Below are 23,101 nucleotides of genomic sequence, written 5' to 3'. Positions count from 1 at the left end.
TTCTTCTCTCTAGTTCCTTTTACTTGATCATCTTTTTTTTTTAAGGTAGAAGTTAACAAATGTCAACTTCACCGATTAGTCAGGATTTGCTGAGGTTGATAATTAGAGGAAATGTCGTGTAATGGTAGGAGCATGGGCTGAGTCAGACCCCATCTCTCTCTGACATCAAATTTCAATGCTGCTGGGCTGGCCGAGAGCTCTGGCTCTGTGAAGTTCACCTTCCTCCTCTAGATGGTGGTGATATCACCACCACATGCCAAATTAAGTTGAGAGCAATGGTAAAATAAGATCCCAGATAGGAAAATGTCGTGTCATATGTAAAGTATTATTTGAAATATATTTTTACCTAGATATTTAACCTTTTCCTATTTCTTTATTATTCAAGTATCAGCTGGTTTATAGCTTTCGTGAGAAGATAAAGCATGCAATCATTCTGAAGAAGTCTGATGAGCCCTAGATGAGAAAGAGAGAAAGAGAAAGAGAGAGAGATCGAGAGAAGAGAAAGAGAGAGATCGAGACGAGAGAGAGAGAGAGAGAGAGAGAGAAGGAAATGCCACAAAGAATTGGCAGGATTCCTTCCCTAACCTCGAGACTGACTGTGGCTCTGGATGACTTACAGGGCAGTAACAAACTGTGTACCTCCCGCGAGTCACATTGCTTTCTCAATCAAAGACACTTGTCTGTTAGTTATCTTTGTTTAGGGGTCTGGAGAGATTAGCATCCTGCTAAGGTGCACACTGTCCAGTAAACCCTGACAACTTGCTTTTTGAAACCTCCAGAGTTTTTACAAAGTGGACTGACTATTTGATCTTTTTTTGTCAGATGTACTTTGTTAACAGAAAAATATTCATTTCTGGAGTATCAGACTTCCTATACAGTTTTATAATGGCTGTTACGGAGCCCATTCAGAGACTTTCACATTTACTTTCATATAAAAAAAAATCAGACCTTAGCACTAATGAAAAGGTCAAGAAAGAAACTAAATTGCTTAGGAAACAGATATGTCCTTATATAAAAATACTGAATTACAGCCAGGTGCAGTGGCTCATACCTGTAATCCCAGCACTTTGGTGGGCCGAGACAGGTGGATCACCTGAGGTCAGGAGTTCGAGACCAGCCTGACCAAGATGGTGAAACCCCATCTCTACTAAAAATACAAAAAATTAGCCAGGCATGGTGGCGCATGCCTGTAATCCCAGCTACTCAGGAGGCTGAGGCAGGAGAATGGCTTGAACCTGGGAGGCGGAGGTTGCAGTGAGCCGAGATCACACCATTGCACTCCAACCTGGGTAACAGAGTTAGATTTTGTCTCAAAAAAAAAGAAAGAAAGAAAAAGAAAAAAACTGAGTTACAGAAAGATCTTTCACTGTAGGAGGTGAATCAAGGTGAGCACTTTGTTTTTTTTTCTTTTTTAAAAGGACAAAAACTCTGAACACATCTGTGGCAATTATAGCAGACACCATCTTCACATCAAAGACCACTTACAGGTCTAGAGAAGTAAATGCCTCTGAAATAACTTGAACAAGTAGAACTTCATTTTACCTAATTGAATCGCTCGAAAACCCAGATTGTTTTCAAGGAAAGGTGTCAGTGTGTGTATACCAGTGCATGTGTACAAAAGAATATCTCTCAACCAACAGGAGCTTGTGGAAAGTGTAAAATTTGATCAGCACTAAATTAAATGTTTGTAAGTATTTTTTTCCTTAAGGAACCCAGAAAAAAGAATGAAATTTTTAAAATGCTAACTGCTGATCTAGGTCATAATGTGTTTACATATAAAAAGTTTTCTAGGTAATCTATGAGGATTGTAAAAAGAAGAGACTGAGGAGTAAGAAGTTGATACCAATTGTGGCACTCAATTTTGAAGATTGTGAAACCTGAGCTATGTCTTAATATTTGCATAGGTGTAGGGATAAATTACCAATTTTAAAATAACATTTTTATCTTAAATCATGTTTTGTAGTAACAACAAAAAGATGATTTTCACAAATAAAGTTTGAAATGGTGTGTCCCCATTGTCTCCAAACAAGTTCTGATCAACTTAATCTGTGGGATTTAATAGAAAATAGAGGGAAAGAAAAATACTAAAGAGGCAGCAAGTAATAATAGGGACAGCTTTTGATTCTATAAAATCTTAATTTAAATTTAGCAATTTAGAATATATGTAGCCTTGAAGAGGATACTGGAAACCTATGAGCCTGACTCCTTCATTCATAAGATGAAATTAGCAATAATTGCCTCATGCGGCTTTTTTTCCTTTGCTTGCTTTCTTTCTTTCTTTCTTTCTTTCTTTCTTTCTTTCTTTTTTTCTTTCTTTCCTCCCTCCCTCTCTCTCTCTCTTTCTTTCTTTCTCTTTCTCTCTTTCTTTCTGTTGTTTTTTTTTGATGGAGTTTTGCTCCAGCCTTGTTGCCCAGGCTGGAGCGCAATGGCACGATCTCGGCCCCCCCGCAACCTCCACCTCCCGGGTTCAAGGAATTCTCCTGCCATAGCCTCCCGAGTAGCCCCCACACACAGCTAATTTTGTATTTTTTTATTATTATTATTATTTTAGTGGAGACGGGGTTTCTCCATTTAGTCAGGCTGGTCTCAAACTCCCAACCTCAGGTCATCCGCCCACCTCGGCCTCCCAAAGTGCAGGGATTACAGGCGTGAGCCACCATGCCTGGCCTCATGTGGCTTTGAAGGACACAAAACATTACATATACTTTCAAATAGTATATAGCAATGACAGATATGCATCTCATAGTAAAATTTCTTTTAAAAGGAAGATAAATGGAACATAATTTATCTATTTGTGTTTATGACAGAGTTTAAAATAAAGCTTCAAATCTGAAGAACAAGCTCTTTACCTTAACGAATTTCATCTCAGAATTTCCTTTAGCCAGCATGAGAGTATTTCTGATTAAGAAATTTATTGGTTTTGCCATGGAACTCTCCATCCGTGATATCACTCAGAATTTTTCAGATATACCTCACTCAGTATGTGCTTTTACTTTCTATGATGGCTCTTGATCCAGCTGTACATGATGCTAATGATTTCATCATGATCGTGTGCACTCTATCTTCATGATGCTAATGAATGCATTTTATGGTCTACACTCTATCTTCCTATCTCTCTCTTGTCCTCTTGTTCTCAGCCACATTCCTCCTTTTATTTTTCAATTTCAGGAGAAGTGCATTGGAAAGCCCAGTAAACAATTCTTTTCACATTTATGGCATAAAAAGTACACACAGACACACACACACACACACACACACACACATCTCTTACAAATTTATTATTATACATAATTCTGCATTTACTTTTGCTATTATTCAAAGTAGCATTTTTCAAAGAGAAATTAATAATGTACTTGAGGAAAAATAAAGAGAATTAATTTTAACTTCACTCCTTAGAAAATACCACCATTTACTTATTTTTTTTTCTGGTCTAATACTACTTTTGCACCAAATATACTGTAGTAAATTGTTCATTTAGACTATTAAATTGTAAAATTCGGTCCATTACTATAAATAACATTTGTACCTCGCTTTAGCATAACAATCGTTCTACTTCATGAAATATGTCATTAGAACATTTTTTGGAGATTGCATTATCTACCACAGTAAAGATTTTCCAAAACAAATTTGGCTTTGAGTTTAGCTTTAACTACAATTCGTAGTTTCTATTCTTTTCATTATATTCTACAAATTTTCTAAATGGTGCTTTTGGACTTCCTTTTTGATATATGAGTTATTAAAGAGATTACCTCTTTTTATGTTTCTAGTATTTCACAAAAAATCAATTTATGGCTTTTGTTGCATTGCAGTCAGATGATTTGACCTGTATATTTACCAATTTGAATTTCTTATTCACGTCATTATATAGCAATAATAATAATTTTCTGAATAAATGGGCATGTGAAAATAAGTAGTATCCTTAAACAACTAGAAAGTATTAAGGTAGATGTTTACACAAGCATGATTGGAAGAAGAGTATTAGAGGCATAGCACTTATAAGACAACTAAGAATACACGCTTTTGCATTGACTCCGTTAATGAACTCACATGGTTTATGAATCTTTCACATCTGTAAGCACAATTTCCTGCGCACATTTTCTCCCTGAGAAAAGACTCTATTGCTTTCATTAAATTTTCCAATTTTTCTGCATCAGAAAACGTCAGTATTAATCACTAGGGAAATAGAATAATTAATTTTTTATTTGTGTAATGAAACCTTAAAATTATAAGAAAAGAGATAAGGTATAGAATGAAATAATATAATTGTTTTATTAAATAGAAAAAGTAGACCTACAGACAAATTAATCAGTGATAAAATGTCATATATCTTAAATAAAAATAGGCATAGAATGTAAACAGGCAATCTGAGGGAAAAAAGAAATATAAATTGGCAATATATAAAGAAGTGCCTAAATTCACACATAAAAGCATGTGAAGTATGTACTAATTACACTAAAAACTAATTACCTTCTTTGTTTTGTCAGATTAGTAACTATTGGTAAGTCTAGTATTGGTAAGGAAATAGGACAATGGGAATTTTTATGTATTAGTGAGGGAACATGTCAATCTTTGTAGAAGACAATATAGAAATATAAAACACTTTAAAATATGCATATTATTTAATCTAAAAAGTGTATCTGAGTAATTCACTGAAAGCAATAATAGACCTTTACATGTGCCTTATCTGTGGAAGAAATTCTATAGAGGAAACAAATTTTATTTGAGATCACTATATATTACTTAAATAAAATACTATGTGCTTATTTAAAATAGATGACATATTTGTAAAAAGTATTTTAGCCATGGTTTATTATGATAGTAACGTGATATCTAGCAATATAAAATGAGTTATAAAAATCATGCAGGCTATCTATCTGTACAAGGTTGAAAGTTTGAAGTGTTTTTCCCAAAAGGAAAAATATGCCCCTAAACTTAAAATTTAAATTTATCATGAGCAATAAATTGGTTGCATTTGAATGAAATGAGCTGCAAAAACAGTACCACCTGTGCTTTTTTATAGGTGTGAATTGGAGTTGCTACAGCTGCAAAACACACTTGATATATTAGTCAAAAAACAATTTTCTCATCTTTAACATGTTTTGGAGAAAAACATTTCCCCTCAACATACATTTTCTATCCTGGTCACAAGTTTTTCTTGATATCTTTGTCTGATTTTCAAAAAGTCAGTTGTCTACAATATACTCACTTCCCTCTTTCTCCCACTTTAAACTTGCTTCACAAAGTGGAGTTTGGATATGTGGATATCTTCTAGATGAGCAACATTTTATATTATCATGCTGTGATGCTGCCTGGCAGTCAAAGTTGTGAAAATATTAAATATATTCATATTACGAAGGCATGTGTCATTTGAACATTTCATCATATTTACCCTTTATTATTTGTAATGTGCACAATATGAAAGAATCACTGATCCCACACCCAACATAATTGAATCAAAGGTAATCACTGCTGCATCTGCTGCAAACAACCAATTTTTATCCTAAATCAAAACATACTGGATTTAAAGCATTCAAATATAGGTTGATCATAAAGTACAAAGAAGAAATCTAAAAATCAATGAAAGATTTATAATTTTCTTTTAACAATTTGGTACCAGAGTTCCTATAACACTTATTTGAATTTTGACCGATCTATTTTCTTGATTTAATTTATACAAGTTTTGGCCTTTAATCTATTATATTGATTCTATTCCAACCTTACTCTTGACATTCCTGTAACCACCTCTATAGAAGTTTCCACTGAAATAGGTTTCTGTGGCTATTTTGTATACAATAAATAATCTGAGAATTGGCAGTTGGGCTTAGTCAGAAAGCCATATAAATGTCTAAGTCAACAAAGGAAAAAAAATTGGACTACTAAAAAAACCACCTATGTAAATAGTGACAGCCCCAGACAGATACCTCAAAATCTACTGAATGGCTTTTGTTTTTCTCTATCAGCCATTATCCTCCTCTTTTGTGCTTTCTCTCTCTCATCTTCCCGTCCTCATTTCTTTTCTTTGTGTGGGACTATCCTTCCACACATGTTAACTTTTGAAGTAATTTTCTTTTGATTTCTTTTTTCTGAAAATAGAGAAAAGCACATAAATTTTTTGAATCTCATGATTGAATTTTTCTTTACCTCTGACCCAGAAATAACAAAAACTCATATTTCTATTTTAGTGTAATAACCAATATGGGACTATATTAAAACAAGAACAGAGCTCACATCCACCTGGCTCACATTCTAAGTAAGTAAAGTGACAAAGAACACTTGCTAAATTGCCAGGACTAATTGAGCAAATGGTTATTCGTAAGAATGATGTACAAGTGGGCTTGGCTTGACTGTTGCAGAGCTTAGAATTCCACCTGTCAAAGAAAATGGAGAAAATGCACAATAGAAGGATTTTTCATTTCTTTATTACTGTTACATACACTGGTGCCAATGAAGCTGTCAGGCAGATATTTTGGCTTAAATACCCCTGGCAGTAACTTTATTGAAAATCAACACAAATCATGGTCAACTATCACTTCTTACTCCCCAAAGAAACAATTAAGTCAGTGTGACAGCTCAGAAGGCCTCATGAGGCAAAAACTAAAGCTCAAGGTCTGTGAGTGGAAGGTGTTCTGTGTCACAGTTGTCAAGCTGCAACTGGGTCAATGGTCCTTTCTTTATTTGATTTTACTTGTGCACCAGCCCCACTCATTTCTAGAAAGGGGAAAAAAAAAGGCTAATAGAGCTATCAGGTGAGCACTGTGCATAAAATCAATCCCATTAGCCTGAAGGAAAAGCAAAACTCTTGTGCCTGAGTGATGTTAATTTGTGTGTATGTCTTTGATTTCACATGGTTTCTTATTATAAAAATGAGCTTATTTATCCTATAACTGCCTCCTTATGATTTTCTTGATAAACATTTGTTTTAAATATTAGAAAAATAGTTAAGATTGCATAATGATTATTCATCATTTCAACACTATATTGTAACATTTAGCCATTTACAAATTGCTTTTATATTCAGTATCCTCCTTGATTACTTGGACAATCCAGGAAGACGGGCAGGGAAGATAATGTTTATATGTATAATAATGTCCCCTAAGCTGCAGAAAAAAGTAGCCTGAGATAGGAATAAATTTTATATTTTCTGACTCTAGTTCCTTGATCTTCAATCTATTCTAGGCGGCTTCCAGGTTTAATTTTTGTATGTATTTATTTAGCATTTTAATTTAGAAGTAATAATAGATCCTTATATCACAATTGGTTTAATAACAAGTGATATCAGATTGCTGTGAGCAAAAGATGATTAATTCAGCTTAGAATTATACATACCTGATATTGACTTGTTTAATTCATTCATTTATTCCTTCCTTTATTTCATTCACCAGCCATATAGCTTATCCACCAACTTTACCTTGAACAGTACTGGAATGGTTAGGAAATCAAATCCGTACCTGGTTTCACACCTTAGCACTGACAATTACCATTGTTTGATCTTGAGCAGGTGTTGACCTGCTAGATATATGCTTCTTTAATGTAGAATGCATGCAGTAGCCCCTACAACATTGAATTTTTGAGAAGGTCAATTGATATAATAATATAGGATTACTACTGGGCACCTGCTACATTCTTGGTATAGACAAAGCTCTGCTCTTACAGAATCCCCTTCATTTTAGGGAGGACTATAATGATGAAAAAAAAAGAACATACACAGTTTAATCTGATTCATGGTAGTTATGTTCTATAAGTGTCCATGAACACTGAATTAGCACATCCTATCCCAATGGTCCCAGTGTAAATACAGGGTACGTTCCTGTGAGCCTCTGGTAACAACATTTTTGTCTATCAATCAGTATATAATTTCTTTGCGTGTATTTCTGTTTAAAGACATTTTCTTTATTACATGTTGTTGATTCACTAACTTTGAACTTACGGCCTGTTGGCGCTATAACTTATTTATGAAGGAAGATCATCTAACACACATATTTTCTCTGTCGGGTACATTGCTGTCTTCTCTCACTGAGCAACACTAGACCCCACTTCAGCACTACACTTAGGGGCCATTTCAAATAACAAAATCATCAACAAAAAGCACAAAAATGTAAAAAGGTGGTATACAATAGACTGCGAAGAGGACACTTGTTTAAATATGAGAGCTGAAATAAGAAGACAGAGAGTTGCCTTCCTAGACTCTCAGCTGGTGCCCCGAAGGTGATGCAAATTTTTCACAGCTCTGTGCAGGCTTATGAATGACCATAAAAGCACCACAAGGATTAGATCTGGGGTTACAAGTGCACTTCAGTGAGTAGGCAAAGTTGTAAATATAGAATTTACACATAATTAGATAAACTGTATATGTGTGTACATCTGTAAAACATACCTGGTGGCAAAAAGCATCATTGAGAAAAATAAATCAGGATAAAGGAGCTAGAGAATCCTGCTGCTGATGATGGTGAATGTGTGTTATATATCTAAAGTAGTCAGCACAGATCCCTGTAATAAACTGGCATTTAAACAAAGAACTCCAAAAAGTTAGAGAAGGTATCAAGTAAATTTCCAGGCAAAGAACATCAAGGGCAAATGATCTGAGACAATATCAGAATGGGTTTGTTTGAGGATCCGCAAGGAGACCACGTGGCTAAAGTGGAAGAGATGGGGTCACAGATGTTGCAAGAGGGCAGACCATGTGAGGCATTAAGAAGGTAATGGCCAACCAGTCAAGTGGGGAAGGGTGTGAGAAGATGAGTGACATAATCAATAAGTCATCTGGGCTTTGTGAAGAATAGATGGAAGGGTGCTAAGGATTAAGGTGTACATTTAGGAGGCTATTGTGATTCCAGAGTTTATTATAATAGTTTGGCTGAGAGATGATATTTTGAGCCAGGATGGTTAGTAGTCAATCTTGGAATTTATTTGGAAAATAGAGTTACTAGGATTTGCTGATGATGTATAAGGTATAGGAATAAATGAGTCTACAGTAACTGTATGATGACTGAGCAGCAAGAAGAATAGAATCGCTTTCAATGAAGAGAGGCTGTATACAGAATAACTAAAGGGGAAAGAACAATCAAGAATCTGGTTTTGTGTATGTCAAGTTTTTAGATGCACACTTGAAATGCAAGGGGAAATGTCAAGGCTGTAGAAGTCATTGCATTTGGAGTTCAGGGAAAAGGCCTGAACTAGATATAGATATATAGACATCAGAAGTCAGCGACATATGCAGGATGTTTAAAACCAAGACACTAGAGAGAATCACCAAGCAAGAGGTCCTAATAGTGAGTCCTGCAAATTAAATTACTAGATGACTTGTGGTCTTAAGTCTTTATACTTACTTTATTGGTACTAATTGAGTCCCACAAAATTTCCTGTGGTTTTTGAAAAAACTGGCATGCTTCTGCTGTATCCTAATCCATGTAATCTCAATGGAAACGCAAAGTTGTCCATTTAAAAAATGTTGGGTTCTGTTTTAGAAACTGCAGAGAGTAGTTTTGCATTCTCTCACTACAAAAGCAAAATCTAAAGACAAACATTGTAATGAAAAACTCAGATGAAGCGTTAATTCTGATTGGAATTCACCCTGTGGTACCAGGGTGCATTTTTATGGGCTGTCTCAACAATCAAAGGTTGTGATTGTACCTAAACCTTCTCATAGCACCTGATGTAACATCCCTTGGACCTAACGCTTACTCAACTCATTCACCTTTCTGCTCAGTGTTTCTTCATTGTAGCAAATGAATGCCTTTTTGTAGTTTAGTATTTTAGTTGTTCTAAAAATACACTCTTCTGTCTTCCTTTTCAAAAGTATTTTATGCTTTCAAACACTTGCTTTGTGTTATTTGGTCTCTGTTTTATGTAATTTTCAACATATTTGGCATCAACTTGGTGTGCCTTCCAAAATTCTTACGTCCATCCATCTGCCTGTCCATATGCCAACAACTAGGATATATGGCTCTTAATCCTTAGCTCTTAAGGGAAAAGCTGGACTATTTGGAATGAAATATTCTACCTTGTCATATGATATGTAATCCTGAATGATAGGCACAGCTTATTTGCCTAGTATTATGCATTTGTGAAGTGGTTTTCCCTACAGCCCAAATATATGCCCCTGCTTTTCGGTATCAGTCCTAAGAAACTATGGCTTGTAGAGCTAATACAAATCCTGAGTGACTTTCACTTCTTATCCTCTCTGACCCAACCATGCCTTTCAAAGTAGTTTATAATATTACCTTTCCAGAAATATAAATTCACGGTGATTAACTGCACTTTTATAAATAAAAAGTCTTTGTTTAAATTAACTACCATATTAAACTAATCATCACTTAAAAATGGAGACAATTATATCTGCCTTATCTGCCCTTAAGATTTGTGTAAAAATGTCATCAAGAGCATAAAGTACTATAGAAAAAGAAGGTTTCCCTTGAATATGTATAAATTATAATACCAAGCATAATTATAGCAATATATGTATTCATATATATGTTTTAAATATATATGCTATACAGATATAAAAAAATTCAATCATCTTCCTTTCCAGAGTGAGATTGATATCTTTAGTTTGCCGCAATTCATCATCTCGCTTTCTTAAAATCTTTTTATGGATTCATCAAAATTAGGGCCTTTATTCTGGAATCAGATGGAAATGAAATAAAGTCTTTGGCTTTCTCATTTGCATAATTGCAAAATTTTGATTTATGTGTTAACCTGGCACTAATTCCCATCTATTTCTTGGCAGTGTCTTCACTGTTAGCAGCAAGCTTATTTTTTCAGTACATTAGCTCTCTATTACTAAATTTCAGTTTGAATTCTTTGTAGGATTTTTTTCCTGCCCCCTGACACATTCTCTCTTTCTCCATCAAATGGGCTTCTGTTTTAGTAGTTTATTAGTGGCCTTCTGTGAAATAAAGACGCTTCTGTGTGGGCTGCGGTTGCCCACTGCCCCTGCTTTCAGAGGCAAACCCTTGCTGCTTCCTTTGCCCAGGCATACTCTGCAGTTATTAGAGATCACCACTGCAGTCTGACTACTTTCCCCAAATGTAAATGCTTAGGCAGAAATAAGCTAACCTCTTTCCCTCTTGCATTCATTTCCTCAATGTCTTCTATCCTTCCTTTAAAGAAACTAGCTGAAGTTGGATATTACAGGATAGTTTCCGTGCTCCTTGACTGAGGCTCCATCTGCACCAATGGGGCATCGTTCAGCCACACCTAAGGGAAGAGCTGGATTCGTTTTCAATTTCATTACAAATGCAGCAAAAATGGACATCATATTAGGTTATTCTAAGACGTTAAGGTCTCAGAATGGGGCCATTTAGCAGATGTTTTCTGTCATGTCCACAGTGACTGAGGGTTGAGCTCTTCTGCTGCTCAGATATGAGAAAGGAAAAAGGATCCATTTGGAACTTAGGGATATGGCCTGTGTAGGGGTAGACTTCACATCATGAGAGTTTGGCCGGGACACTGGCACCAGGAGGAGAGCAGGGAGAGAGCCAGGGTAGTATGTGATGCCCTCTAGACTCCTCCAATCAGAATGTTTGTCCCCAAAGCTGGAGTAAGAGCACTGGCATGGCCCCAGAGCACTCTGCACCAAGGCCTGTGCTGGCATTCACCATGCTGCATGGGGACTGCCCCTCGACATGTCTGTCTGCTCCATTAGCTTCAAAGCACAATGGGGACTTGATGCCCAGATACTTCAATATTTGAAGATTTCCAGTACTTCAAGAATAAATAGGAGAATACTTCAAAAACACTTGAAGCATACCTTGAATTTACAGCATGCTATAACACGATGATCATTTTGCCCATTCTTGTCTTCTTGTAGACAAGAAATGTGCATGATGTTCTATAAAATTCTCAATAAATAATGGTTCTTAGTTCACATGCTTCCCCAAACATAACATAGTGCTGTGCTTATACTGAAAATTAAATACTTGTCACATGAGAACACAAATGGAAGAATGAAAAAAAATTATCAGTGATACCTAAACATATAAATAATTGATGTGGTTTTGATGAAGATGTCATTCTCCGCTATTTTCCTATCCTTTAGTTTCTATTCTTTTAAGAAAAAGTAATGGGAGGCTATAAAACAAATACCACATCATCGTCACTGGCAGGATATTCCATGATGGATATTTGTAACAGTATGAAAACTTTGGAGAAAAAAATCTAATGAAATAAAAAATATAAAAATAAATAAACAGAAATCCATGTGGCATGACTTTTTTACCCCTTAGCTGACATAGAGAACTATATAAGTATCTCTTTTTGTAACTCAAAAGTAAATAGTACTGGGGGAAAAAAGACAAATCAATAAATAACCTTTGATATTTTTTTAAAAAATATTTTTTTCCTTGTTGATACTCATTGTTTTTTTAGCACACAAAAATGTGTTTCTTCTCTAAAGGTCTTGTCATTTTCCCTACCATCCAAACTTAAGATCACTCTGTCACATATTTCACATTTTTCTTAAAAATGTATGATTTTTAAAACAAAATGTAATTTTAAATTGTGTCCAAAGTCACTGTTACATTATGCATGAACTCAATCCCACTCTAACTAATAAACTGCTGTGCTTGGGCCTATTTTTATGTTAACATGTATTATTCTTAGCATATGCTTAAAAGATTACTCCCACTATCTTGATGGTTAATAATGCAAGTGCTCAAGTGCATATACACATGTGCACTCATAAATGTGTAAGTGAATATGTGTACTATTGGGCCACCTGAAGTAGAATTTCATCCAAGCATCCAGACTATTAAAAAAGTGACTAGATGGCTTTAGTCATCCCTGATAGTCACTGGTGAATAAGAATCCAGAACAGCAACTGCATGGCTTTTGTCCTTTCTGAGTCCTACATGACAGAGATGTCATGTGTAGAACTGTCCACGGATGGGGCTGAGTCTTGCTGTCACTCATCAGGGTGGTCATTCCAAACTGGTAATCCATGAGTGAATAAAGGAACACTGTGCTGATCACCAGGCCCAAGTGGGAGGGGGGAAAAACAAAGAGTCAGAGCTGTGGATGAGACACATCTTTTAACCACACATATTCAACTCCTTCTCCCTAACCAAAATAATCAAAATGATTACAACAACAACAAAACAGCCTGTTTTATTAAACAAAAAGTTAGCATGTGAAATTCAGTTATTTGATTTCAGTAACAATACTGAGTTTATCAAACAGAAAACAAAGTTGCCATAGTTTGGGGCCAGGTGCGGTGGCTCATGTTTGCAATCCCAGCAATTGGGAGGCTAAGGCAGGCGGATCACTTGAGGTCAGGAGTTCGAGACCAGCCTGGCCAACGTGGTGAAACCCCGTCTCTACTTAAAATACAAAAACTAGCTGGGTGTGTTGGCGGGCACCTGTAGTCCCAGCTACTTGGGACGCTGAGGCAGGAGAATCAATTTAACCCAGGAGGTGGAGGTTGCAGTAAGCTGAGTTCATGCCACTGCATTTCAGCCTTGGCAACAGTCTCACTCTGTGTCAAAAAAAAAAAAAGTTGCCATAGTTTGAAATTTTTTATCATAGCACCAAATGTTTTATTGGAGACAGATTCTTTCAGAAACAAAGAATTGGAATTTTATTGGGTTGGCATCTTACATACCTGAATTTGTCAATTTTTAACAGAGAAAAACTGTATAAGAAATATCATTTGAATGTTAATAATATAAAATAAAGAGATGTCTCAAAAATGAACTAGTAGATGGATGAAATTGTTTATTAAGTGACTCTAGTGAACTGCATCAGCTACCTTCACTTCCTTGAATTAAGGCATCTCTCTCAGAACATTAACCTCACATTTGAGACTGTAAAACTTGAAAAACTTTCACTCAGCTGCCAGATATTCTCATTATTTTATTTTTCTTGCTTAGTGGTAACCAAGATCGATTTAATTCGGACTCCCCTGAAGTAATTAATCTGGGGTCTTTTAGAAATCAGAATTCTGCAGAAACAGAGTTCTTTTCACCTCCATTCAATTAAATTCACAAGCCTTTACTGTCCCCATATGCCCCTTTCTGATAAGCTTTGTTCAGAATTGAAACTCTGCCGAGAACTGATCTGAATTTAATTCTATTGTTTCTAAGAAATGTATCCCATAGTTAAAGACTTGTTGTTTCTCTCTAAAACAAAGATTTTCTCCTTACATAAAAGGAGTCATGGCTGCTTAGGGCCAGAATTAGACAAATATTATGCTCTATGAATGGATTATAATCGCTAAGCAAAACAGAAGTGCAAAGGAAAAACAGTCCATATTGCATTTGAGAAGCCTGCTGCTTTTATCATTACCTAGGTGCCAGCTCCCTGTATGTGTTTTTCTGTAATAGGAATCTAATCAGTGAGGAGGCCAGGAACACAATATCCATGAAAACCAAAGAAATGTTGCTTAAACCAATAAATAAATCCAAACAGAAACCGTAACTTTGCAACCATTGTATTCTGAAACAAAATGCTTTCTGGGACCACTGATAGGTAAAACCTTTGGCAGAAACATACGTGTTTCTTACTTATATAATTATTCGTTTGAACCAAGTTTAAGTGGGTAGGAGAATCTTAGATTCTTCTCTGTATTATAAAATTGCTGGAAATTTTCCTTGACCCCCACCCCTCCCCGCACCATTTTTACAAGGGAGAATAACAACCGTAGAGCAACCCTTTATGGGTTAAAGAAGATCTCTTCTGATGTTTGCTTTTACATACAAATGTCCTTGGGAGAGGGACTAGAACACGTTATTAACAGCTGTGATGTTATAAATTCACTTTTCTCCCTATAGGAAAAATGAACAACAGTGGGGAAATGTGTCAAATTAAAACCCCATACATATAATCAACTTTCATTTCACACGATCTTCTCAGATACATATTATGTTCATTTTGTGAACGAATGAAATTTCAGTTCACATGGTTAACTAATGAGCTAAAGGAAATATTTCATTCATTCATAAGTCATGTATTTGCTGAACGCTTACTATTTTTTCAGTCACTATTTTAATAGATAGATACTATATACTATATTAATACCAGACATCAATCCTAAAGCTCGTGAAGATTGTATGTTACCAGAGGCAGAAAGACCATTTAAAAAACTATATTACAGTGTGGGACTTCAATGAAAAAATAAGGATTTGAGTCTCTGAGACTATGAAAATGATGTATTCCATAATTTTTGTTCTCCAACATGCTTTATCTATAGGTAAAGAATAATCCGATTCAATCTGACCCTAAAATATTAATGGTTTTATGTATTATATGTCTTTATGTTATTTGTTTATTGGAACAGAATATTTTAAAAGAGCTGTGTTTTCAATCATTAGTTTACATAACACACACCTGGTTAGCTTGTTAAACAATGCTGATTTTTATCGCCCAACCCAAAGGTTCTGGTTTTGTCATGCTTTGTAGAGGATTGTTTTATTAAGTGTCTCATATGATTCTGATGCAGAGGGTTCATTGGCTACATTTTGAGACGCAATCCTATCAAGGAATGGATAGTTAATATTAGTTATCCAACATGATATCAGACCTCACCACGAGAGTTATGAACTTGGATGGAGCTGCTTGTTCCATCCAAGTGAATCTGTAGCCCTTGAAATGTGCACAGCCCAAATTAAGATGGGCTGAACATGTGAAAAATGCACTGGATTTTGAAGACTTAGTTTGAAAAAAAATAAGAAATAGCTCATTAATAATTTTATATCAATTACATGCTGAAAAAACATGTTAGAGATATTAGATTAAATTATATATATAAATTTCTCTTACTTTTTTACATTTTTAATGTGACTATTAAAAAATGTAAAATTATATATGTGATTCACATTATCTTTCTATTAGACAGTACTGTCTTACACCAAATATGCGTCCTTATTTATTTATTTAAAAATCTATAGAAAGTGATTTCATTGTTAACCTAAACTTGCATTCCAGGGCCATGATACTGTGGCACAGATGGTCTTGCTGATTCTTCACTGCTCTTACCTCATGTGATAACTATAACTGGCATGTGCTCTCCTCCCTTCCTAGGTTCTGCATCAGCCTGCATCCAGGTCATTTTCCTTGTCTGTCCTTGCAAATTAGAATTTATCTCAATTACCTGATGGTCCTACTAGTCCATCAAGCCCAGTTCCAATTTCATCTTATCTAAGAATCATTCACCATGTACCTGTAGTATTTATTGTATAACTTTTTATTCATCAATTCATCAATTTACTCAAAAAATTGTTAACTATCTACTATTTATTAGTAACTGTGGAAAGAGCTGTTGTATAATGGTGCACTGGTAATATTTCTTAACATTGTACATGTACACTGCCACCCGCCATGTGGTGTACAGAAGAAGTATACAATTCCCTGCTATGCTAACACTATTCAATGTATCACTACAGCTGCTGTCGCAGTGCAACTATGATAAAATATGTACATCACTTCCATTACTCATATTCTACTTGTAAAAAGGGGGTTGAACTAGGAGGAATGTAACAAGGTCTGTGAATGAGAAAAACACAATCTCAGCACCACTTTTTGAAGTGTAAAATATATAATGGCCTATTATTTATAGAAAATATGGTTGCTATTCTCTAGTGGGTTTTTTTGGAGGATAATTACAATTGTAAAAATGCACTTAGAAACTATAAATATGTTCCATAGAGTTGTGTTGCAATGTGAGTATCTGCAAGCTATTTTGAATTTAGTAATTATGAACATGTGGGAAATTTTGAGTTATTGATTAAAAAGAATATGTTAATGTATAATATTTGAGATTTGCAATGTACAGCATATACAGGAAAATACCTTGACTTTAAAAGAAAGGGTTTTGTTATATACAATCATGTGCCACATAACAATGCTTTCATCAATGATGGGCCACATATACAACTGTGGTCCCGTAAGATTATAATATTGTAATTTTAGTTACACAAATGCTTACCATTATGTTAAAATTGCCTATAGTGTTTAGTATAGTAACATACTGTACAGCTTTGTAGCCTTGAAGCAATAGGCTATACCATACAGCCTAGGTGTGTAGTAGGTTATATTATCTAGTTTTTTTTTTTTTTTTTATACTTTAGGTTTTAGGGTATATGTGCACAATGTGCAGGTTTGTTACATATGTATCCATGTGCTGTGTTGGTTTGCTGCACCCATTAACTCGTCATTTAGCATTAGGTATATCTCCTAATGCTGTCCCTCCCCCCTCCCCCCACCCCACAACAGTCCCCGGAGTGTGATGTTCCCCTTCCTGTGTCCATGAGTTCTCATTGTTCAGTTCCCACCTATGAGTGAGAACATGTGGTGTTTGGTTTTTTGTCCTTGCGATAGTTTACTGAGAATGATGTTTTCCAGTTTCATCCATGTCCCTACAAAGGACATGAACTCATCATTTTTTATGGCTGCATAGTATTCCATGGTGTATATGTGCCACATTTTCTTAATCCAGTCTATCGTTGTTGGACATTTGGGTTGGTTCCAAGTCTTCGCTATTGTGAATAGTGATTATCTAGGTTTTTGTAAGTCACTCTATGATGTTCACACAATGACAAAAATCACCTAACAATATATTTCTCAGAATGTATTTCCACTGATAATCAAGGCATACTATATTTACTAAATTGATATAATCAAATAATTAATCTGGCATTAATAATTCTCCCTGGCTCTTTACTCATTTCTTCTGTGTAACTTTCATAATATTTGCCCCCCACCCCTCCTTCACACACAGACACACACATGCACACCGTTCTAGAATGCTTCCTTAAAACAAGGAGGGTTGCCCTGGTCTCAAAATCTTAAAAGCCATATGTGCATTGATTTCTGCACAGGTAGGCAATTTGTGATTTTATTTTTCCTTATGCTGATTGCTAATTAGGGCGGATGCAAGACCTACTTTGTTTCCGTTTAAAAGCCTTTGCTTGGGAGTATTTCATCATCTGTGAATCCAGCAACATCATGAATATCAAAAGGAGAGCTGTTGGTAGATCTTCCTGCCACCTGTTTTTATTTTTTATTGATTTTTTTCCTGGTGAGCCAGTGGTGAATTTCCATATGCTAGGACATTTCCTTTTAAAGTTTCCTTATTTCATAGCAGGAGGTTTATTAACTGATTGGTGATAGCCAGGAGTGAGATTAGGGGCTGGGTCAGGAAGTGTGAAGAGAATGCTGGTCTCCAAGTAATCTTTGTTGTTATTTTTTACTGAGTTTGTTCAAATTCCTATCAGAGAGAAATGCTAAGCCACAGTAATTCCTATGTGATAGAAGACTATCCAGATATCTGGACTAATTGCCTTTCGTTAGCAACAATAATAATTCCCTTGAAAGATTTGGTTTTATTTTGATAATGGCTTATTCTTTATGTCAGATATTTCACAATATACTGGAAATGAAATCGTGAATACTTCAGAGCTCACATCATGGCTTTCTCAATACTGTGAAAAAGACAACAAGCAAACTGACTGTTACAATGGGGCATAGTAAGAGTTTTGCATGGAATATTGTGGGAACAAAGTATATGGGGCAATTAAGTCAGACGTTCTGAAGAAAGTGTCAGTTCTACTGCTAGGTTAAATGAGTAGATAGCTAGGATAAAAAAGACACTTCAGTTGTTCTCAGTTTGCATTCATAGAGGAGTGAATTCCAGATACCATTTTATTTAAATGCTCAAGTGTTATGGACTGACTAATGTTAATTAATACATACAGAAAGAGCAAAACAACCAGTTTTTGCTAAGAGAAAGCAGACAAAGCCAAAAATAGGAGAAAGAAATAGCAGTTCAGTCAGCCTTTTGAGACAATTGATTGAAAATTCTTTTTGTTGGTTGCTCAGTGTAATTCAGTATTCCCAGAGCAAGAGAACAAAATCAGCCAGAGCAGGGCATGCTCAGGAAAAGTCTATAATGTTCCCAAATCCTCAGAATGAATTCAATTAACTGTGAAGAAGTTGCTTAAGTCCACAGCAAAAGAGGAGCATGCGTGTAATTTCTTCTTTCTGAAAAAAAAGCTCGATATTTGTTATTTTGAAAATCTCAAAAATAGTCATTGAAAATATGATGTTCCTATGATTACTCTACAGTTTTGTGCTATATTTCTGTTTTATTGCATAGAGGTAATTAGAGATAGGGAATGGGTATTTTAACATTTCAGTCCATATGGTATTGGAAGTTTTTAATCTCTTCCATGGCAGGAAGATGTGTGTATCCAGTGAGAAATCCAAGATATTTAACCAGCACTCAAATGAGCAAAGCCAGGGAAATTCAAATATTGGGGCTGCTGGCAAGTACTGAGTTTGAATAAGTTTCTCTGCATTTGAGGGTATGTACAATAACCAGAAAGTAAAATCCATAGTAGCAGTGGCTATCTGCAGGAGATTAATCTGTTCCCATATATTTTCATGGTTTATAAAATAACTGGGTATCTGAGTCAGAGGAAAAGACTTCAAGGTCAGCAGATAGAACTTTCTCTTTCTCTCTCTCTCTCACTGTATATGTAAATGTATGTATATAAAAATACACTGACATTTACTGACATTTTAAAGAATTTAAAGAAAATTTAAGTACATCAAAAAGTTAATTAAAAATGATTGCCTCTAGGTTAAAAATTTCTGTTAATTACTTTATAATTTTCAAGATCTTTAAAATGTAGTCTCTATTTTATTTCTAATGGGGGCAAATATTCGTTTAAAAAATGTCAGGCTTGGGGCAAGGGACATGGGTTGCAATTCCCAGTGTCACACCAGATGACTAACACGCACCTCCGTTATTCAAAGTTACTGCTCAGCTGGGGTGAGAGCAATGCAAATTTTTTATGGGGCTTTTATACCTGTCCTTACCTTTTGTTTTAAAACTTAGTAACAGAGAACCAGTAGCTCTAAGACATGCAAAATGCATTATCTGACTATCAAATCAAATACTTAAAATATTATCATTTTCCAAGCAGCATATATCTAAGAGAATGCATCATTTCAAAAAAAATTACTTAATAATCAATTAACTTATTACGTGTGTATAATTATTTTGGTCAATGAACCATATAGATAATCATTTTAAGTTCATTTTTTATGGTTGTCAGGACTTACTAAAATGACCTCAGAAAATAAACCACCTGGAGAAACTTCTGTTTTCTTGCCTGGGCCAAATGAACGTGCAAAAGATATTTATTATCATCCTCTTTAAACCAGTAGCTACAATGACTTCTCTCTGACTGATAACAGAAAGCTCATAGTAGTGAAGTAGCTTAACCAAAGTTATTTAGCCAAGAAGGGTGCAAATTCAGCCTTGTCTTAGTCTGGCAGTCATACTCCTTCCACTACACATAATAAAATGTAGTTAATATGTTTAAAAATAAAAAAGAAATTAAATTTGTCTCTGGCATGAGAAACATCCTAGGTTACTTGAATACATGGGGGATATTCAGGGAGTCAGTAAATTAAGCATATTAAACACATACAAAATGTGTGTTGATCAGCAACTATCCAGATATTTAGTCATTCTTTCAGTTTCACATGTGTTTTCTTGTATTCTTCTGGGTATCCGTGGTGAATGCAGACATGGAATTCTTTCAATTTGTTCACTCAAGTGGGAAGAGAAAGTTAGTAATTTGAAGATTATCATTTTTATCATGATCTTAGAATAGATTGGGACTTGATGAAATGGCATTGTAATAAGAAGTATGTGTCTAAACATAGTAAGAGGCAGAAGCTCACTGCTAAAAGGCATGATTAGCTCATGAGCATTCAAAATTTCATCAGCATAAATGATTATTCAAAAGCCCCAGTTTGATGGTAAGGTGTTTGTTTGTTTGTCTGTACATTTGCTTTATTGAGGAGATTTTTTTTTTTTTTTTGCTAAAACCAGTTTATACACTAAAAGTATGAAGCTTATAATGTGAATCATGAAAAAATAACTCACTTTTTTGTCTCCTGTTTTACTGAAATTTATTTCACAGGGTTTTCACCTGGGCTTGACATTAAATATGTTTAACATAAACTGTTTATATAAGTGTCATGAAATTCATGATATGATATATTGTAAGGGACCAATATTTTATAGTATACTCTACAGTGGGATCTGTGCAGAGATATAATCAAAAGTCAACTCCTAATTTTTTTAAAAAACTAAATTTGTATTTTATTAAGGACTTTTACAATAAGGTTCATGAGAGGATCTGCACCCTTAATTGCTGTATATGTCTATGTATATCTGTTTATTTAAACACAGAAAATAATTCTAATTTTAATGTATTGAGTGTTGGGTACACCTGAAATAATCACCTTATTTGACAACCAAAAAAATTAAAACTATGCTGCAATTTTACTATCCCTGAAGTGATCCATAGCTTAATAGCACAATAACAAACATTCAGTAAAAACCTGGCACACTTCTTCCAGGAATGAGGTGAAGATAAAGTCAAATTTTTGAGGAGATAAATAATAGTTCCTTCAGGCATTTTATAGAGTGGAGCTTTTAATTTTATTGTTTTATTAGCATTATTTTGGACAAAAATGAATGTCTGAACTTTTTGAATAAATATACATAACAGATTGTGATATATTTCAGATTTTTTAAAGTAAGACTTTCCATACAGTATTATAAACATTTTAAAAATCCACAGAGAAGGCAATATGGTATCAGAAGCAGAGAAAGAAACAAAGGGCATGATTTCACAAACCTATGGGTATGGTACTGCAATTTTTACCCATCAGTTGCATGTGTATGTAATATGGCAATCAGAGCTCATATATTTAAACTTTCTGCCTCATTTTTGAATTTCCACTGAAATGACAGAAATAATACAATGACAAACCCTAACAATATTAAAATCTAGGATGCCACTCAAATTTGGAAAATATTGACAAATTTCTACAGAATAAACCGTAGCAATGGACGTGATGAAATGACAGCCAGCCATCCACTGAACCTCTGCAAGGAAGGAAAAGCCTGCCTAGATACAAGGTGTGGCAACTGTGCTATAAAATCTCGCTAGCATACTTTATTTTGCACCAGTAGAAGCCAGAGCCAAGGGCAGTTGATGGAAAGTGCAAATGGATTTCACTATTTCCCCAGATTTATACCAAACACTGGAGTCAAGTCCATGGGACAACCCTGCCACAGTGCTGCTTCCCAGGTTCCATTGGCAAGTATGGCTTTTTAAATAAAACAAGGCAGTGCTACAACTGGCTCCAAATGAAGAGAGTGGTGCCAGCTCTAAAGAGTGCCACTGACCCAGCTAATGCCTGCTGCTCTGAGAAATACAAAAAGAAGCGACTTGGCAGAAAGGTGAAACACTATGTCTCTGCCCTTTCTGGCTATAGCTCCCTTGTTACTCCATGCTGGCAAGTGAAAAGAGAGGAACTCTAAAATTTGTTCTTTATTCTTTTGTCTGATCCTGAAATATTTGAACAGAGATTAACATCTAATCTGATAGATCCCACCTCAAATCCCAAGCCTGAAAAATAATTATTGACTGTCTGTACTCCGAGGGGTAAAAAAGTATTGGACATATGCAAGAACTAAGTTTTTGAAAAAGAGAGTCAGTCTACAGATTCAAACCAATGCTCCCTATGAGCGATTTGGCATTTCTCTCCCCTGGATAATTTTAACTGCCATCCAATTTGGGGTCCCTGCTTCTAGCCTGACTTCCTTTCTCTAAATACATTGTCTGCACTGAAGCCAGAGTGAACTCTCTAAAATAAAACTGTGGCAGCAGTGCAGGGTGATCCAGGAAGGCATCTGTTACAAAGTGACCTTTGAGCTGAGGCATGATGATAAGAAGGTGCCAGGTGATGATATTTGGAAGGCTGTTCTAAAGAGAGGAACCACAAAGGTCAAGGCATTAATTTAGGATTGAGGTAGGCATGATGGAGGGACAGAACCAAATTGTATAGTTTCAGTACAGAGGCAAGACAGAAGAGGAGAAAGGTATAAAAGGAAATCAGGGAATTATAAAGTGAACAGTAGGAAGATTACATTATGTTTTATAGTACCAGATACAGCATTAGATTTTTTTTTTTGTAAATGGCAGTGGATGACTATTGGAATGTTTTCAAGTAGGATAGATATATGATGTAATTTGTACATGAAAATATTATTCTGACTGCTGTATGGAAAATAAATGAAGGC

This window comes from Hylobates moloch, unplaced genomic scaffold, assembly GCF_009828535.3.
Source record: "Hylobates moloch isolate HMO894 unplaced genomic scaffold, HMol_V3 SCAFFOLD_15, whole genome shotgun sequence".
Taxonomy (NCBI): Eukaryota; Metazoa; Chordata; class Mammalia; order Primates; family Hylobatidae; genus Hylobates; species Hylobates moloch.
Note: the sequence above shows the minus strand (reverse complement) of the source record.